General features: G+C 40.3%; 1 protein-coding gene across 1 annotated transcript in view; it reads left to right on the top strand.

Moving 5' to 3' along the window:
* The first annotated feature begins 2,315 nt into the window (after positions 1 to 2,315).
* LOC117997380 (FMRFamide receptor-like) overlaps positions 2,316 to 17,317 on the top strand; it is a 97,717-nt gene continuing 82,715 nt past the window's right edge. The window contains exon 1 of the mRNA XM_034985650.2: positions 2,316 to 2,667. The gene's annotated coding sequence lies outside the window, so the exon portion shown is untranslated. The remainder of the gene's footprint in view (positions 2,668 to 17,317) is intronic.

The raw sequence follows: 17,317 nt of genomic DNA, 5'->3' as shown, positions 1-17,317 counted from the left end.
TTGCAGACTCGACATCCATGTAGGTACACTTTTTAATATGCATAATTATTATAAACTAGTTATGCACGCGAATTTGTCCGCGCAAGTTTCAAACCCTCGTTTTACCCCTTAGGGGTTGAATTTTCAAAAATCCGTGAAATAGGCGTTTCAAATTTTTGTAGCCCACGCGGACGAAATCGCAAACGTAAGCTAGTATGAGATAATATAATGTGAAATAAGTATATATTATGATAACAATGTGAAACTTGATTTTGATAATTCCTAAATGAACTAATGCAAACGATTATTATCAATGCCATTGAAAAGTCGGCTGGTTCATCTCTGGGAAGAGAACTAATAATCTACTTTATATGATGACATTTTGGTGCAGTAAGTACTTCGTACACCTTTACTTCCTCAAGTCGAAGCCACCGCAAGGGTTCAGAGTAGCCAAGTATTCGTACCTACTTTCTGTACAGTATAGTTGCAGAGACAATATTTCAGCGTTTTCTTTCACGGGCTCTCGGACCAAGTAATTAAGTAGAGTAATTAATTATTTGTCGCAGGAGTTAATCAACTGTGAACTGGCCCGACATGGAGCTGGACTTGTCACAGAGCATGTTGCACAGGGTTTTTGTGGAGAGCGAACAAAACTACTAGTTTTTAATGAAAATTTTCTTCACTTAATTAATAATTAAGTATAACGTTATATCTCTCGAGAGTCAAGAGATAATCTAATGTAACTTATTATATCGTGCAATGTGACACCAGCGGAGTTCAGCACATCAGCACAGCGCCGCGCTGGCAATGGTTGTGGTTGGCTGAATTGGTGGTATTCTTGCTGCAACTGAGTAGTGACGCTATGACAAGCAGCTTAATTTACTATAATCCACTAATACACCACTGCGCCACTATTAAAGAAGCACGAAAAGTAAGCAATACAAAGTGACTTGCAACAGTGCATCGTAGAGTCCATAGATCTTCTGAAGATGCAACGGTATCGGAGTGAAACCTACGTTGAGTGGTTAAGTAAGACTTGTGTGGTGTTGTGTTGGTGTGTATTGCTTGCTTTTCCGTCTTCTTTAGTAGTGGGAGGGCGAGTAGAGCATATCGCATGCAGCACGTGGTACCATACAAACTTGTCTGTTTTAGCGGATTATAGCAAATTAGCTTGTAGTTCTTTGTATATGATGTAACGCCTGCTGCTATCCAACGCTGGGGTGTCAGCTGTCAGCCAATCGGAAGGATCGCGTACGTCACATACTCTCAACTGACAGACAATCCGGGCAGGGTTGTCTGTCTATACTAGATGACAAAACAGCAACGCATAAGTCACATTCTTTAGTTTGTTTGAAAAGGACCCTTGGTTCCGACTCCATTAAAGTTTTGCTGAAAGTTTCTGACAAGTGTCGGCCTTCTTGTGAGAGATTCGTGTTATGTAGTCCCGGCGTACTGCGTGTGACAGACGTCGAATCATCTCTCACTCGCAGCCGAAATTAGCGGACAGTATTTATAGACAACACTGTCCAAATGTCGCGATGAAACATTTAGAGGTTACGACTCGTACAAAACGCCCGCTCGAATATTACACTATTAAAGTGCAAAATGCAAAAAAATACGACTATAGGACGGAACCCTCGTTGCGCGAGCCTGACTCGCACTTGGCCGGTATTTTTTTCCCTTGTCTGCTATATGATCTAGTTACATGCCAAATTTCATTCAACGGTTGTCACCTTGTAGGGTTCTTGACAGACCGACAGACAGTCTGACAGACAGACAGACAACAAAGTAATCCTATAAGGGTTCCGTTTTTCCTTTTGAGGTACGGAACCCTAAAAAAAGTTATTTCTTGTACGATGGTACATGGTTCACGTATTGAGTTTGAACCCTTCGAATCTTATTGGTTATTATCCCATATTCAAAGTCAAAGTCAAAGTCAAAGTCAAAGTCAAATGATTTATTCAAAATAGGTAATAAATTACTCTTATTGATGGTCTGGTATGGTGTTAGATTTGTAAGATATAGTGGTGATAATTATAACGCAAACTTAAAACTAAAGCTACGAGGGTTCCTAACGCGCCCAGGTCTGAGAAGAGCCCACAACAAACTCATATTGATTTAGTAACTAGTCACTAGATCCACGAAGAAGGTAGGCAGTTCCTGGCTCCGTGCTCGCCGTCGCGGCGTGCTCTGGGGACGAACTCAGCCGCTGGTGTGCGCTCAGTTGGAACTTGGAGTTTTGTGTGCTAGTTTCAGATTTGAAGTGAAGAATGAAATGGTGAGGGTGTACACTGTACTGTCAACTGTGTAGTGTAAAGCCGCGCGGCGCAGTCGGCGTGCGTTCGGGCGCGCGCCGCGCAGTGACGCGCGGAGCCGACGCGCGCTCGCACGCCCCCACCTCGCTGCGTACCGACCGCTGCCGCCGCCGCGCGCGACGCGGGAAAACTTTCCCCATATCGTCCCTACTTACTAAACAGTTGCAATTTCCACACTGAAAATAATCCATGATAATTTCCTAAGTAATAATAATAAATAATGAATGGGATAGTGTCATTGAGTGCAGTCAGCAGTGTAATGTGGAACAGTTCGGACAGTGGTAATGATAGTAATGTGCAGTAGTTACGTGTGAGTTGATAATAATTAATTACTGAAACGTATTGTCATTGAGTGGCGCTGATTTATGCATATGTGAGTACCCATTTAATATCTTCGTTTGTTTTGTTTTGAATGTGTGTGATATCAAACTGTTTTAACCGACTTCAAAAAAGGAGGATGTTCTCAACTCGTCGATATCTTTTTTTTTTAATGAAAAATAATGCGCTTTTAACAACTTTTTGTGGCTGCAGAGTAGGTAAAAACTTCTGTCCGTTTTAAAAACCTGACATCAAAATCAATTATTTAATTTATTACTATCGAAAATAATTTTAATCGTTTAATATTTTGTATGCAATATGATATAGGAATAGGTACCTACTTACCTCTATGAATTGATATAAGTAGATACCTATCTAAATCTAGTATTCAATAAATAAAAAATCTTTCACACATGAAAAATAATTTATGCAAAATAAAATCTTTTCAAAAACGGTTCAGTGTTTTTAAATGAGTAACTAGATGATGCTCGCGACTTTGTCCGCGTATTTAAAAATGCGAAACTTTATGATGAAGCTCTAGGATTTTCCGGAATAAAAAGTAGCCCACGCCCATATCTGGGATACAGAGCTATGTCTGTACCAATTTTAGTCAAATAAATATTGCAAATAGCATGAAATATCAGCGAGGCAATACATTACAAGAAAGATACATAATGTTATATTATGTAAAGTGCGGTCCCTCATCTGGTTTTATTTTATTACTCTCATACATTATTCATGGATTATTTATTCTTAACATTATTCGGGTTTTTTAGCAAACTACATATTATATACATTTAAATTATGAATCAATAAAACTAGTTTTCGTACCACTTGCTCAAAAAAGTGACATTCAATGCCACAAAAAGCGTACATAACAGTAGTCATTTTTAATCTGTTAAAAACAGGGAAAGAAAATTGTACTTGTGGTGGGAGCGGGCTAACCTGGAAGGAGTATGGCAGTTTTTATTAAACCCATACACCTTTGGTTTATACACGGCATCATACCGGAACGCTAAATTGCTTGGCGGCACGGCTTTGCCGGTAGGGTGGTAACTAGCCACGGCCGAGGCCTCCCACCAGACAGACAGACTACATCTGTGTTTACACCATTGAGTTTGTATATAAAGCATTATACATCTTTTTAAAAAAGGAATACGCATTTATTATGCAGTTACGATTATTAAATAAAATTACGAAAACCGACGCGAGGCCGTATGAGCTTGATGCCTTTGCTTTTCCGACAAAAAAATATTAGTCTAGGAATTTGCCGCGTTTTTGTTTTCTTCAAATACATAAACGTTAAGTTTATTTTTATAAATAAGTTAATGTTCTAAAAATACGTTTAATAAATGCTTATCTCATATGATTATTGTGTTAATTTTTTCGCAAATGGTACGAAAAGTAGAGTATTTACCTCGGTGATAAAGCTGTCTTAGTCTTGGGTGAACTTAAATCCCTCGCTACACTCGCGATTTAAATCGTCACCCGCGACAGAAGACACTGCTTTATCCCCTTGGTTAATAATCTACTATTTTATTTAACTAATAATATAGAGAAAATGTTTGAGCTGATTTTATTTGTACTGATGATAATAAAAAAATAAGTTTTTGATTTGCTTCCAAATTTTTATGAAGTGATTTTTCATTTTTCCACTAAACAATATTGTATTGCAATAGCATATAATATATGTATAGTATTTGTATAGTTAAATTGATCTCTCAACTCAAATCTATTACTTTTCAATAAAGTATATACCTACAAGAAAAGAGGATGAAAGTTTTTCATATTTTCAAGCAATGAAACTCCATGGAATAAGTACCTACCTGACTACTCACACGTTTGTAAGTAGAGACTAAACAATCTGACTGAACCATAACTGTCACAAAACCCTTTGATTTCGTCGAGAAGGCACCGCCACCTGCGAGAAGACCTAATGTTTATGGCGCAGTGAACAAAGGCCTAAGGCACTATGACATATTATGATACCTACTCAAGTACTCATAGTTTTGGTAATTGATATATTATTTTCCATAACGATAGGTTTCCCATAGATAATCATCTAAATTGTTTATACGTTTCCCAGTTGTTGTTATGTGCGATATCCGATATCCGTGCTCTGATGAGTAAGTATAGTCTATACACATAGTAGGTAAGGTATGACAGTTTAATTATATTTATAGCGCTTTACCATCATCTCAACCCTTCGCCGGCACACTACTGAGCACAGGTATCCTCTCGGAGTGAGAAGGATTTAGGCCATAGTCCACCACGCTGGCCAAGTACGGGTAGATGGACTTACAACACACTTAAAGAAAATTAAAACCATACTTAGCCCTGATCAGTTTCTACTTTCTAGGCCTCGCCTCGTTCCGAAACGTTAAATCGCTTAGCGATACGTCATTGTCGCTAGGGTGGTATTAGCCATGACCGAAACCTCCCGCCCAACCAGAATGGAGAATTTATTCTTCTGCGATTGTAACCCATGTGCAGTGGCACAGTGGTCACCAATGCGCCATAGAAGTGGAATTCAAATATAGTGTACAAGAACCAAACTAGGTACAATACTAACAAGTAACACCTGTTCGATAAAAGATCCAGTTGTTGTCAAGAACATTAGCCATGGCCCTTGACTAACATTCCCTTTTCCTTGAGCTAGGAGTAGGTACGACAATAGTGCAACGGGTGGGGTTTGAACCGACGACCTTTCGAATTTCAGTCCGCACCTTTACCCGTTGAGCTATTGAGGCTACGAAGTTTTGTTTATATCGCACGTATTAATTAATTACTTTTAATTATAATGTCTGCGATCAAGATAAAAGTCATATTCAACATAAACATAACCTACCTAGTACCTACCTACACCTCACCGTCAAACGAGTTACTTATTTTTTTCTAATTTTAATATAGCGCACATTTATGCCTTTTAAATTGTGTCTAAGTTTTGGAACTAACAAAAATAGATAGTTACGTAAGTATAAGGAATGTTAATTAATATTTTTAAATAAAACAAAATAGTGTAATTAATAAGTATCGTGTTTATTTCTATGTTAGGCTCACAAATAGATTTAACTAATACTATAAATGCGAAAGTCTGTCTGTCTCTAACTCTTTCACGAGTCGCGAGTCAAGCGCTACACCGATTATAACGAAACTAGGCATAAGTAGATAGGTGCCGAATTATAGCTTTATTTAATCGGCAAATCAGAAATTTTCACTGCATTAAAAATCTATTCTCGCGTACTAAACTGCGCTAATCAGCTGGTAAATATATTTTTTGGTGAAATGTACCTAACTGTGAATATTTTTGATAAACTAGCGCACTCCAAAAGAAAGAACATTCCTATTTATTCCTATATTTTGTTGATAAGCCAATACCTAAGCATGATTTTGTATACGTATATACGGTATACCACAGCAAGATGTTTATAAAGAACATTAGGCAAGGAGAAGAGAAAATAGAAGGGTCGAAGTACCCCGGAGACAGTACAACCCTCCACCTCCCATGGCCCCACCAACGTCTTGCTTTGGCGCCTTCCTGCCTCCCTAGAGATCCCGCTGCTGCTCCTCCGTGGTACGCTCCGAGCTGCTTCGCCTCTTATGGCAACGGAGGACGGTACAGTTATAGTTATGTGGGCAATGAAGAATGACAGTAACTACACGTGGCACGCCACAGTAGCGTCGTTTATTTACGACGCCCGTGTCTCCAGCCGTCCCCGTGGCCGAACTTGATACCACTTCACTTTCCGATACTTACTTCATAACACATTTCTCGTAATGTATTAGCCTTCCGCTAACTTTCTGTGTAGCCATACCAAAGTTTGATTTTCCGAAGTAAATAGTAGCTTGTGTCACTGTCCGCATTTGTGGCAAGTAGAGCAAACATTACGTCGATCTGTTCCATTGCGACGTAATTAAAGTACAAACCAACATACAAACACATATTAGCATATTGTATAATATTGTGGGTAGTGATATTGCGTTACTAATTGGGTCAGTTCAGACCTCGAAGTTTAGGAACTTGATATGGTTCTCGGTGGTTATCTCTAAAATGTAAACCTACAGAACCTTAGGCACCCACGTGAACCGAGTCGCTATCCAGCAGTTGTATGTTATACCAGCTTGTGCCCGCGACTTCGTCCGCGTGGACTACACAGATTTCGAACCCTTATTTTTAGGGGTTGCATATATTTACAAAGTACTCTGTGGGTTGCATTTTCTAAAATCATTTCTTAGCGGATGTCTACGTCATAAAAGCTATCTGCATGCCAAATCAGCCCGATCCGTCCAGTAGTTTGAACTGTGCGTTGATGGATCACTCAGTCAGTCAGTCAGTCACCTTTTCCTTTTATATATTTACATTATAGGTAAAACAAGACTCTGCAGAGCCGTTCTTCTCTCTACAATTACCGTTATCAGCAGATGATACCTAGGATGCCTAAATTAATTATTTTAATTAAACTGATCAACTAGAATGGCGTCGGATTTTAATTGGAACAAAATTGTACAATTAGTAACATAAAATCAGAATTAACGTAATTAGTGAGATCGAATAGGTGTAAATCTAAATAAATATAAAAGGAGAAACTGACTGACTGACATAGGTAGCTTTGTGTCCCGGAACATTCTTTTGCTAGTCCTAGACACTAAGAAAGGATTTTGTCTTTTATTTAATTCTATTTTCCGTTCTTTTTTAGCAATATTAAAAAGAAAAAGATGCAGAAAAAGAGTTGCCACGAGATTTTTAAAATCCCATCCGTTTACCCGTTTCTGACGACGACGCGATGTAGAGAATTAGCTTATATCTTAAAATCTTAACCAACGAGTTCTTACGAGATTTTTAAAAATAAATCCACGCAGACGAAGTTGCGGGCGTCTTTGTGTTAAATAAACGTCATAATAAATACAAGGAATGAGGTATGTACGTATAAAATAACGTAAGGTTAACACAGAAGATGTATTAGGTATAGTATATTACTTCAAATAACAATAATTAGTAACTTAGTAACGGACAATATTAATGATTTATATTGACTAAGGTATACTACTTAGGTACCAATTTACTAAAATAAATGATGTTATTTTTTGGCAGAGATGTTACAACCATTTAAATGTATTTTTGCAATAATATATATGAGGAAAACATGTATTAACAAAAACCCATCGCTCAAGCGGCAGTAGTGCTGCCAAATTAGCGAAGGTTCTGTACATTCGCAGAAAAAATAAGCTCCGATCAATATTTTGTATACCGCTTGCATATTATTATTAACAAATGCACAGAAATCAATATTCGTACCTCTACGTTTACGATTATTATAAGGGATAATTAGGGATAAAAGTCTCTAAGTATAAGTATACGGGATGCAAGCTATCTCTGTACCAAGTTGGATGAGGGCCACGAGCTCGTGCACGTGGAACACAGACGTGGAGTTAAGTTTTTAATGTCACGTGGGAACTCTTAGATTTTCTGGGACAAAAAATAGCTTATGTCCGTACCAAAAATCGGTTGAATGTATGGGCCGTGAAAAGCTAGCAGACAGACATACACACTTTCGCATTTATAATATTATTATGGATTACATAATATAATAATTATTACATTCCAGTGTTCCATTTTTGAGTGTTTCACTTTTAATTGATAGTTGCCTCACTTGCCAGTGAGCCAATTGACAGCGAGTAGAGGTGGTGTTCCTCTACCACGTCTATCGGATGATGATGATGATGATCTAATAGATCGATGCAGCAGACGCGCTTATGTAGATATTTCTTGTCATTTCATATCGCTGAAGTTCATAATATGTAAATGGTATCGCCGTCGGTCGTCTCGTCCCTCGCTCGCTGTGTAGTGTATATATAATCCGTTAGCAGCTTTCGTGTTGCGACGCGTCGCGCGTCGTCACAATGTACCGAACCTTATTCCCTTGCAGCTTGTTTCACCTCCACTCTACAGACTTGCTTGTTTCGGCCAAAACTGCAACATTTGTTATTCAAATGCTTACATTGCATTTCAAATGAAGTAATGATATTCCGACAGTATTTATGTAGGTACCTACTTGCCTGTGTCGTGCGGGGATGAACGGTACCTACTTGCCTGTGTCGCGCGGGGATGAACGGTACCTACTTGCCTGTGTCGTGCGGGGATGAACGGTACCTACTTGCCTGTGTCGCGCGGGGATGAACGGTACCTACTTGCCTGTGTCGCGCGGGGATGAACGGTACCTACTTGCCTGTGTCGCGCGGGGATGAACGGTACCTACTTGCCTGTGTCGCGCGGGGATGAACGGTACCTACTTGCCTGTGTCGCGCGGGGATGAACGGTACCTACTTGCCTGTGTCGTGCGGGGATGAACGGTACCTACTTGCCTGTGTCGCGCGGGGATGAACGGTACCTACTTGCCTGTGTCGCGCGGGGATGAACGGTACCTACTTGCCTGTGTCGCGCGGGGATGAACGGTACCTACTTGCCTGTGTCGTGCGGGGATGAACGGTACCTACTTGCCTGTGTCGTGCGGGGATGAACGGTACCTACTTGCCTGTGTCGCGCGGGGATGAACGGTACCTACTTGCCTGTGTCGCGCGGGGATGAACGGTACCTACTTGCCTGTGTCGTGCGGGGATGAACGGTACCTACTTGCCTGTGTCGTGCGGGGATGAACGGTACCTACTTGCCTGTGTCGTGCGGGGATGAACGGTACCTACTTGCCTGTGTCGTGCGGGGATGAACGGTCGCTACTTGCCTGTGTCGTGCGGGGATGAACGGTACCTACTTGCCTGTGTCGTGCGGGGATGAACGGTACCTACTTGCCTGTGTCGTGCGGGGATGAACGGTACCTACTTGCCTGTGTCGTGCGGGGATGAACGGTACCTACTTGCCTGTGTCGTGCGGGGATGAACGGTACCTACTTGCCTGTGTCGTGCGGGGATGAACGCTGCGGTCACGGAATTCACAATAGAAGTGGTAAATGAGCGTGGGCTGTCACCGCGCAGATGAGGTGCTCATTATTGTAAAAACAGACATATTTACATAAAGTGCAATTAAAATAGACGACCTCCCTGGTGCAGTGGTGAGCGCTGTGGGCTTATTGTGGCAGATCCCGGGTTTGATTTCCGAAAGGGACAATTTGGGGATTTAGGTATTATTTCTTGTCTGGTGGGAGGCTTCAGCCGTTGCTAGTCACCACCCTAGCGGCAAAGCCGCGCCGCCAAGCGACTTAGCGTTCCAGTACGATGCCGCGTAGAAACCGATCAGGGTTTTAATAAAACACTGCCCCATTCGGTAGAACTGAGTTTTTGACAGATTTTGAAAGCTTTTTCTTTCAGTCTTCGACAAACCAAAGTTTATAAAACAAATAGAATGAATTTGGCTCACGTCGGATCCGACTGACGCGGACGGACGGACGGCGCGGCGTGATATATCATACAGGCATGAGGCACGAATCTGTCACGGTCGGCGTCCGATCACGCTTTACACCAACTGTTCCAAAAGTTCATTCAAAAACTCGCACAATTGACTCGCCATTTTTACTTAGTTTAATTTTAAAATGGTTTAATTGGCAGAGAGCTGGTAACTTGAAAAAGAATTTGATAAATGAAAAATGCGCATTGTTAAAAGAGGGTTATTTTTAGTTAATTTGAAACAAAAAAAAAACGCTTATTCTAAGACTAGCGTATAATTATCGGCTCTTCTCAGTACAAGCTGCTTTCCGAACCGGTGTGCAGACATATTATTATACGCGTAACTTAAGAGCACAAGTTGTTCTAGATGAAATAAAGATATTTCATTTCATTTCAATAAGTACTCTAATGCTTTGGCATTTAGCTAAATATTCGACAAATAGGCATACCTACCTTACTGACTTCCACAAGTCGTAGTGAGACAGCTCCGCCATGAGTATACCCTGAAGTTTATCGAAAAAGCTATGAAGTTATCGATGAAGTTTTGGCATTATCGAGCTATACCTTAGGTTTTTGTTACCCTTGAGGTCACGACAACAAAGAGGAACGACGACCTGACTTACAGTTCAAAATGTCGGCACTCGGCAGGCGCGCTCCATTAAAACTTACTGCACCTTGTATATTGTCAGTTGTCACCTATTATGTGTGACAATGGCAGGCAAATGAGGCGGTCTGAAGAACCCGCCAGCTCCAACTAAGGCTCATCAGTCATCGATCACGAATATATCATTACGGTACGCCAGACAGCTCTGTTTCCATGCTCATACAATATAGGAGTTCCTTTAATATACACTTTTAGCTTTTGCCAAGTAGCTTTTTAAGTTTTCTATATTGGATAAAGTTAAACAGTGAAAAGATTATGTAGGTAGTTATTAATTACATACAATTTACAAAACTGACAGAAACGTGTCTCTTCGACTTGTGTGGGTTCCCAACGAGTCACACTCGATCGTGTCACTGACTGCAGAAGCGAAAAAAATACTGTAAAGACAAGGCTCTCTTGGCACTTGAATGACATTGACAGGGGGGCGCTGTTGGAGAACAAAGGCTTACAATATTCAAACAAGAACAAAGGGGAACCCTTGACGGCAACGTTAGTTCCGATTTTCACCACGCGCCAAGATAGCTTTGTCGCACTGTGTGTCGCCTATAATAATGTAATTAATATTCTCTGGTTTATCCCTTGAATTGTAAAACTGACCTCCTTCAGATAATGGTAAAATATAAATCGCCTAAATGATAATAATCATTCGCCCAATGGTGGTCGAGCCTAATTAGTGGTTCATGTGGTGGCGCATATAATATTTTCGCACACATTGTTTGACGCTGACGTTTCCTACTTCCCTGCCTATAATCTTTGACCTAATCATTTTCGATCAAACATCGTGTCGCGTGTAAATTATTATTAGCAATACATAATTTATAATCCTTCCAGCGTTTATGTTAATTGACTCGGGGAATTACCTTTTTGCTGCCTAATGATACCTAAATTACGTTGCCAAACATTTCATTTTTTGCAAAGTAATTTAATTTTTTATGATTTAGTATGGCTACTAAATAATATGGATGTCAGAATATGATACTTGCAATTATGACGGGTCAAGGAGGTTCACTCGTGTAGTAAATTATCCGGTTTTGTTATTTATTACAGTACTTACCTAAATTCCCAAAATGTAATTACATTATAGTACCTAGTTGGTAAGTCGAGGTATTCTTGGGATATTACTCCAGTGGAAACACAAAATCTTTTTTAAATTATTTGTTTCAAAATGTCTCATCACAACGAGATGTGTCACGTATAGGTACGTATTGCAATATGTTCGGTGGAATTCAATATCCAGCAGATGCGACAACGTAACGCCCGTCCGGCTCGTGGCTCACGCGATGTGTCCTTGACCCTTGCCACTAATATTGAACATAACCCTTCTTCCACTAAAATATCCGGGATTTCCCAAATACCACATCTTTATTGATGCCAATATATTATATATTTTTTGCAGAATTGTAATAGGTATTTAGTCTTAGGGTGCCGTAGCCCGAAAGGAGAAAAGGAACCCTTATATAGGATCACTTTATTGTCTGTCTGTCTGTCTGTCAAGAAACCTACAGGGTACTTCCCGTTGACATAGAATCATGAAATTTGGCAGGTAGGTAGGTCTTATAGCAGACGTAAGGGGAAAATCCGAAAACCAAGAATTTAAATGTGTTTATGAAGAAATATTAGTATTTTCAGCTTTCAAAGTAAGATTAATGTACCATACCATATAATATGAAAGGTCTTTACCTGTATATTCTGAAACAGTATTTTTTATGCATAATAGATTTTGATTTATCATGTACATTTTACAAAATGTCGAAAAAATATGATGACTGTAGTACGGAGCCTCGGTGCGCGAGTCGGACTCGCACTTGACCGGTTTTTTGTTGCTATAAATGGCGACCCGCGATAAACTCTCAAATGTTACTTATGGCATAGTTTTTACGATCGTAAAACTGTGGTTATGGCAGCTATATTATAATATATGTACCTATCTTAGATAATATATGTACAAATTATACTCGTATGTGCTAATTTAAATCTAAATGTGATTAAATAGGGTTTTGGACTGTACTAATAAAATGAAGTGATTTTTTTGTAGAGCGGTAGTTTATGGCGCTAGAATTCATTATTAAAGAGAATAATTTAAAAAAATCATGCTTTTTATTCATTTTTAAAATTATGAATTATTAACCTCCCCCTGTACTTCCTGGACGCATGGTATCTTAATACCCACAAATTACAAATGCGAAAATGTGTTTGTTTGTTTATTGATTATTCTTATCCCGTAAAATCAAAGAGTTCCGTCGGGATTAAAAAAACTAAACCCTTGCGAACGAAGTCGCGGACATCAGCTAGTATATGTTTATAAAATTAATGCAGCCCTATATACTTTTTGAGAAAATGCACATTAGAAAGATATGTACTACACTGTAGGAACAGATATTATATTATACAAACAGACAGATTAGAGAAAGGTTCAATGATTGCACTACAGAACCCTGATAACCGTTAAACTATGAAAGGACAATTGGTCCACTCCGGAAGTCATTTAGCAGTTAAGTGCTGTCCCAACATAGAGACAATGACATTACGGCGGCTTGTAGCTCGTAGGGAGCGTTTATTGCATCCTTTGGCGGCTATCGGCGACATCAGTGCCGCTGCTGTGGCTGAGCCACGCTGAGCCACGCTGAACTGTGCGCCACTCGCCAGTGAGCAGCACCAAAACTAAACGCGTACACGCGGTACTAAATAATGTACATCGACCTTTACTATGACATTTTGGCTTTGTAGAGCGTTGTCACTGTCACTCATAGTCGGTTCAAAATTGAATTCCTCGAAGCAGTTCAGATGTTGATGACCATTGCTACTCTAGTGCACGACAACTCCGCAAGAGGAACAGTTTCGACGCGTCAGTAAATAGGAGTGGCGGACTCGTGGCGGACCGTCTGTTGACGTTACATCGTCAGTAATAATACGTGTGGACGTCGCGTCGGTCGCGGAAAATTTCTTTATTGCCAAGGAACTTAACTTGATTTCCATAAAAAAACATGTTTAGACCAAACGGAGACTAGGTAGAGGTAGTTAGGTACCTATCGTTTCTGAGATAAACCGACTTTATACCGACTTTATACCTACTGTTTGAAGTAGAGTCTGATTTGTCACCAATTCGACTTCTATCCATCAACGGAAATTTAATCATGATCATCATGATAAACGCCACGCCCGCACCGGCTCACTATAGAGCACTGATCTCCTCTCAGAATGATCATTTTGGCTTTACATTATTGTGTCTAGAATAGGTCTTTATCGATCTGTATTATAATTCTCTCTTTTCTGGCTGGCTTTTCCTGCATGTTTAGCAGTGGGAGGGCGGGCGGTGCATATCGCATGCTGCTTGCAGCACCATACAGATTTGATCTGTTTCAGCGGATTATAGCAAATTAAGCTTTTGGTTCATCGTATAAATGTGATTTTTTTTCGCTTTATAATTAGTTTTTCAGTAGCGCACTCGTGTTTTGCGACTTATGTCTCTGGTGCACAACAGTCAGTCACGGTGTACATCTGTGTGCAAAACAGTCGGCCACGGTGTACATCTGTGTGCACAACAGTCGGCCACGGTGTACATCTGTGTGCACAACAGTCGGCCACGGTGTACATCTGTGTGCACAACAGTCGGCCACGGTGTACATCTGTGTGCACAACAGTCGGCCACGGTGTACATCTGTGTGCACAACAGTCGGCCACGGTGTACATCTGTGTGCACAACAGTCGGCCACGGTGTACATCTGTGTGCACAACAGTCGGCCACGGTGTACATCTGTGTGCACAACAGTCAGTCACGGTGAACAGTAACATCGCCACAAGTTACAATGGCGGGTCATCTATTTGCGGCCGCGTCGTCTGCCAAGAGCACGGCCGCCGCGTCTGTCAGCCAACACATATAACATATACACACTAACGACCCGCCCCGGCTTCGCACGGGTAGCATATTACAATTTCCGTAGGGATCTCTAATTTAGCCTCTGTCACTCAGGAATAGCGTAGCTTTCTTCTGGTGAAAGAATTTTCAAAATCGGTTCAGTAGTTCCAGAGATTACTCCTTACAAACAAACTTACAAACTTTACCTCTTCATAATATTAGTCATAGATATACCTAGCGTATGCTCGCGACTTCGTCTGCGTGGACTACACAAACCCCTTAGGGATTGAATTTTCAAAAATCCTTTCTTAGCGGATGCCTACGTCATAGTAGCTATCTGCATGCCAAATTTCAGCTCAATCCGTCCAGTAGTGAGCTGTGTGTTGATAGATCAGTCAGTCAGTCAGTCAGTCACCTTTTCCTTTTATATATTTAGATACATGTATTAAGTAGGTAGGTATATACACTCAGATGATGACACACATACATACGTTGGTCAGCTGGCAGCTGGCAGCTGGCAGTCTCGTACTACTGGTTACAACGTAAAGCATATTATATTTATGTACGTACGTATTGGCACGATATGTGAATGGGATATTTTTGTATTGTTATACACAAAACTAAACAATATGGACGACCAGATTAAATGAGTAGAGTATAGTGATGTAAACTAAAAGCGTAGTTGAGACTTCGCGCGTGGCCGTGGGCCCCCAGTCGGCAGTCCAGGGTTCGGATCAGGGGATGGCAAGGACGAAGTCGCGGGCAATAGCTAGTTTTGTAACATTTTTCTTCTTCTTCTTTGCGGCTATGCCGGTTCTTGAATACCCTGCATCACTTGGCCCACTCCACTCCACTCCGGTCCACTGTGGTCGTCTCCACTCCACTCCGGTCCACTGTGGTCGTCTCCACTTCACATTACCTATTTAATAGTTAATACCCGTTACTTGAATTAAAAGTTCTAGAGTTTGTGTACGTCATAAGATAACATACATCATCATCATCAGCCGATAGACGTCCACAGCTGGACATAGGTCTCTTGTATGGACTTCCACACGCCACGCCAAGCGAATCCAGCGCGCGGCTCCCTGCGACTCGTCTGATGTTGTCCGTCCATCTAGTGGGGGGTCTTCCAACACCTTGGGACCCCAACTTGTATCGGTTGTACGAACTATGTGCCCTGCCCATTGCCACTTCAGCTTCGCAACCCGTTGAGCTATGTCGGTTACTCTGGTTCCTCTCCATCGCCCGCTGAATGACTCTGAGCCTTCTATGAGGCCCATAGTTAGCGAGCATGTCTCAGATCCATACGTGATGACTGGCAACACGCACTGTCTTCAAGCATTGGGGAGTTTTGGACAAGGTAACGTACGCGTATTATTAGGTAATACCTACGTAGTACGTACTAAGATGTGATTTGCTTTACTCGTGTCTGTTAATCGAACCAATAATTGACATTTCCTGTTTCCGAAATTATAGCTCTGCAGCAAATATTAATTCCCCGCTGATTATCCGATAACCATAGAGATTAGCACAACTACAACATTTACAAGTCTGTGGGAGTTGGACAATTTGTAATTATTGACGTACCCTATTTATATTCATTATTTAATTAAAGTTACTTTGATATTCATAATCCTTAAATCTAAGGGTAAAAATACAGATGTTTTTACTTCTAAATCTAAATTAGCCTGTACTATCCCACAACTGGGCAAAAGCCTCCCCCCTATTGCCACCACTCCCTGCTCTGGGTCTCTTCGGGACACCTAACTGTAACATCTAATTCTTCGCGCCGCCATCGCCTCGACCTACCACGTTGATGAATCTGAGATCTCCAGAAAGAAAAGGGGTATCTAATGCTGCCAGCATCTTGGGTACAATGCCTCGTTGCGGTGATCTTGACGAGGTTTTAGATTTAATTTAATTTATTTTAGTTTTTATTTAATGTGTTTTTATTTTTAATTTAGATTTAAGTTTATTTAATAGAATTGTTTGCTATTATTATACCTTATAAAGAAATTAAATAATCATACATTTATGATTTTTACAATCCTAAGTAAATTCTTGTAGAAATCAATCGAGCGCTGAATATTTCAAGTTGGCGCCAACAAAGAACGCAAATTGATTTTTAATTGGATCCAAAACTGCTTGAAACTTTCGCAAGTTTAATTGACAATAGTCGGAGATAAAGTGCCTTTCGGCGTGGTCTATAGACTCCTATTTCATTTCTAATTTTTGAAAAACCGAACCGAAAAAAATATCACAAACGAATCTATGTTTTCGAATATTTTCTTAAATCAACGTTTCTAAAATAGACTAGTACGGAATAGAATTCAAACCGACAAAAACATATTTTCTTAACATAAACTATTTTTCATTACAAAACTTTTTTTAGAAATTCAGGATTTATCAATCTCAAAATTCATCTAATTCATCTCAAAACTGTCAACGATATTTTAGTAAACATTCCTTCCCACTCAGCTTCTAACTATTATAACAATGAGAAATTTTACATAAATATTTCGTAAGAAGATAAGATTTTTGTTAAATAACTAAATACTTAAGTTAAGATAGACATCGTTGAATAATGTTCTCGTAATTAAAATGCAAGCTATGATGCAATTTCCGAGCTTAAAGTCCTTTCCTTCAGCGAATTTCTCTCCATACAAAATATTATATGAACCGAAAATTAAAAGCAACGAGCGTCACCCTCCGCCGCGCGCCGTGCAATCTACTCGATACGTGAGAGCCTTCACTTTGCATGCCTTTATCGGCGCAGGCATCGTGCCTGCA

The sequence above is a fragment of the Maniola hyperantus genome, chromosome 4, assembly GCF_902806685.2.
Source record: "Maniola hyperantus chromosome 4, iAphHyp1.2, whole genome shotgun sequence".
Lineage (NCBI taxonomy): Eukaryota > Metazoa > Arthropoda > Insecta > Lepidoptera > Nymphalidae > Maniola > Maniola hyperantus.
This window is presented reverse-complemented; position numbering and strand designations above follow the sequence as displayed.